The following is a 4,459-nucleotide window of genomic DNA, read 5'->3' on the forward strand; positions in this document are numbered from 1 at the left end:
AATTAACTCCTTTTCCTTTTATGTGCAATAAACATATCAATACCTTTAAATGGTGACCAACCCGTAAAGGCTCATTGGATGGGATCATCACCATGATCCACCAGAAAAAAATATCAGGAGCCATGAAACAGCTATAGGTACTTGCATGGTATAGTTTTATTTTTATTAAAAGTCTCTCTCAGGTCATAATGACAGAAAGACCTCTTTACCTTTAAAGTCCTGGGGCTTTTGACCTGTAGTAATTTGCCTGACTAGCTATATGTAGTTATTTTTTTCTATGAAGTAAAGGACTTTTCAAATCTTTCATTCTTACCAAGTACCTTGGGCAAAATGCATGGGCTAGGCCAAAGGACTCATTTGATAAGTGAGGAGTTCTAGCGATGTATCCTTAACTGAGACAGATCTCATAAATCCTCATAGCAAGAGCAAGGTGGTAGGAGTTTCAACAGCTTGACCAGCAGAGACTCTGATAGGTTTGTGTATTACATGAAAATTTTGACCAACATTATTGTTACAATACTATGAAGTTATTTTCATGTTAAATTACAAATTAAAACCAATGATGCTCATTGGGCATAGTTTACCTTTTATTCTCTATTAATTTTAGAGATTAAAACAAAATCTATGTGATTACTCCACAAATTTTCTAAGATAGCATTTAAAATTTTTTTTTACTTCACAGATTTAAATTACTAAATTATTTATTCACTTTGAGCCTCAATATTCCCTTCTGGGAATTAAAGAGCTATTATAAACCATGCTTACCCACTTTTCTTTTTCCAAGGGAATAGTGGATGATTAATGAGGTAATGAATATGAGGAGAACTCCCTGGAGGAAAGACGTTTCATAAGGGAAGGGAAGACTTTGGCTGACTTGCCAATTCGAACAGCTCAGAGCTATGGATACATCTTTTGGCACAAATCCTACCTACGTAGTCTACCCACCACATGTACACCTTAAAGCTGGATTCTTGAGAGTTTTCTAAGTGTGAAACTGTTTCTACTTACAGCAAAATTTATCATTCAGTTTGTAATTAACACAAAATGTTTTTGAAATTAAATGATTCATCTCTCAATGCTTTTGCAAGCTGGGAAGCAAAGCAGTGCTCAGGACTAATGTGGAGTTGGTTTGCCTATGTGATGTAGCCAAGAGCTGCTTTGCTCGGCTATTCACGGTCTTTCGGAATAAAAAGTCCTATCCTAGAACCACTCCCTCTAAAACAAATTGATGTTTCATTCTCTGACATTTTTCTAGAAGAATGGAAATGAATTGGTAAAATTTTTAAAAAGCCAAAAGCAAAAGACAGAAACTCACAGCTGGAAGAATTGAATGATTACTAAACCCAGCTGTTTTCCAAGGATCTGAAATATGTCAGGGATGTCAAGATGCTACTAGAGATGTGGCTGGAAGTGCCTCATTATGCCTCTGGTTCTGTGGGTTGAAATGGGAAACAATTTCAGAAGAACAAATAAATGATTTTCCAACCCAACTTTTGTGTTCAGTTAGCTCCACAACAGTTTGTTAGACTCAAAAATCAGTCAAGAGACAAATTACAGTTGACCTACATTTAAGATTATATATTCTTCATGAATTGCCTTTTTTTTTATCATTATAAAATATCCCTCCTCTGTATGTATTTTAGGCATGGCTTCCATAGCTTAGCTTCATCTGTCAATGCTCTTCTATCTGCTTTCTTTAATAAATATTTTTTTTCTTGTGTGTTGATAGTTCTCATGATCTCTTTATTGTTATAACTTTAGAAATTTGTTAGGTGACATCTCTGATAACTGGAGTAAAACTGGAGTTTTTAATAAATGGTGCTGGACAACTTGGTGACCATTTGGAAGAAGATAAAATTAGATCCATCTCTCACACTATATCCAAGAATCAACTCCAAAACTTTAGGGATCTAACTGTAAAAAATGAAAACATTTAAGTGTGAGAAGAAAACATGGGTAAAATCTTCTTTAATCTTATTATGGGTGTAGGGAAGGCTTACTAGCCATGACTCAAAATCCAAGATCAATAAAAGTAAAGATTGAGAAATGTGACAACTAAAAAATAATCTTTTAAACACACACACACACACACACACACACACACACACACCCCATAAGCAAAATCAAAGGACAATTGACAAGCTAGGAGAACATTTCTGTAACATACACAGACAAAAACATATATATATATAAACCTTGTAGCACCTGAGAGACAAAGAACCAAGAACTAATAGAAAAATGGGGAGGAAAACCATGAACACATACAAAAATATATAAACAGCCCTTAAACATATGAAAAAAAGTTCAAATTCATTTATAGAGAAATGCACATTAAAACAATTTCTCGCTATCAGGCTGGCGAAAATTGAAAAGCGTCTAAATATGTTTTGTTAAGATGTTAAGATGCAGATGGTCCTTCATAAATTGTTAGAATGTGCACCAATACAACTCTCTAGAGGGAAAGTTGGAAATATCTAATAAAACTACACATGCACTTGTTTTTTGACCCAGAAATCCCACCTTTAGGAATCTACCCTGAAGATATACAAAAATATATATGCCAAGGTTATTTATTATATCATTATTTGTACTGGCAAAATATTGGAAACCATCTAAATTTCAACATATAGGGGAGTCCATTGTGTAGGTGTGCTGTAATTTTGTTTTAAGATGTAAAAAAGAATGAGGAAGATCTCAGTGAACCAATATGGAATTATTTCCAGGACATACTTATTACTAAGTGGAAAGGAAAAGTACAAAAGAGTATACATGGCATGCTACTCTCCATGTGAGAAGGAATGGTATATAAGGATATAAGAAAATATGTATGTATTGACACATTTTTGCAAAAGAAATACTGGAAGATAACTGAGAAACTAGAGATTGTTTACTTACAGAGGTTGATGGGAAAGGCGTGAGAAGAAGAAATAAATGAGGGTAGGTTATTAGGGATGAAGAGGGAGAACACTCTTCTGAGCATATTTTTAAAAAGAGTTTGACTTTTAGAACTATAGGAATATTCACATACGTACCTTCTCTCTAACAAATAATTAAAATCAACCAGGATGTGAAGGAAATCCAAATGGAATATAATCAGTAATGAATGAACCAAACTATGTTACAAATGAGTGACATAACTGAACTGAAATGAATTGATTTTAAAAAAAAAAAAAACAAAACTAACCTAACCTAAACAGCTCTGGAAAATCATATTTTGACTGAATATTGTGAGGCTAAAGATAAAAAGAGCTGTATACAAATTCTGTTATTTAGTTAATAAATCTGTATCTCATAGGGGTATAGATTAGCAATTGTGTAACCATTTTATACATATATATCAATATTGAACAAAAAGTGAATATATTATAGATAATGAGAGCTTAGTCTCTCATTGTTGGAGAAAGAAATTACAGATAAACAATGAAGGCTAGAATGAATCTCATGATATTGGATTGGAGTTATAGGAATCGATATAAATTCATGGTTTTAAACAAACACACACACACACACATACATAGATAGAAATAGAAATGAATCTAGATGTGTGTATGTGTGGTTTAACATTCATATATATATACATATATATATATGTGTTTTTGTATATATATATATATCTCAACTTTGTGTGTGTGTGTGTGTATCTCAACTTTGTCAACTCAGAAGGTCTAGGAATAATGATACTCCAGTAGCTGTGAACATACCTGTGCCAAAATCTTGGTTTATGAATACTATTCTCCAATGAAAGAATCCAGAGCTCCTTGGAAAAGTGATTGATTCCAGGATTGAGGCAGAGAAAATAAAAGACGAGACTGGAACATCTTGTGGTGTCAGAAAGTGAGGAAGTGCTCAAAAAAAGGATGATGATATGTCATAAGACATAGAAGTTAACCTAAAGAAGCTCCAAATGACCAAATATGGAACAATTTGAACAATGAATTATGTAATGATAATATTGGATTATAACCAATAGAATAATATCAATATTCTTGTGTCAACACTGATATAAATAAGTAGCCAAAAAAATAAATGAGAAGGGGAAACTTTTCCCTACAGAAAAATTCCAATTAAAAATTATAAAAGGAATGAAAAAAAGTCAAAATTATTGCTGAGAAAACCAAGTAGTAAGATTCATTGAGTAAGACAGATGCTAAAGCCATTGGGCAAAATTTGAGGAGAAACAGAATATTAGCGCAGTCTCAGACCACCTCCTCTAATCACAAAGGGAATATGGTAACTTGGGAGAGGAAACCATTTGTAAACACTACCTTAGCCAATGATAAAAATGAACATCACCAGTAAGAAGACATGACCCTCTAATATTCACTGAGAAGGACAAAACATTACTTCAGGTAGCATTCTTGCCTTCAATGCTTACGGTCTATCAAATTATGAGAAAACATAAGAAAAAATCTGAGCAGTACTCTGTGAAGAACATGAACAAGGAAAATAGGAGGAATTG

This window comes from Rousettus aegyptiacus, unplaced genomic scaffold (assembly GCF_014176215.1).
Source record: "Rousettus aegyptiacus isolate mRouAeg1 unplaced genomic scaffold, mRouAeg1.p scaffold_m13_p_4, whole genome shotgun sequence".
In the NCBI taxonomy this organism is placed as follows: Eukaryota; Metazoa; Chordata; class Mammalia; order Chiroptera; family Pteropodidae; genus Rousettus; species Rousettus aegyptiacus.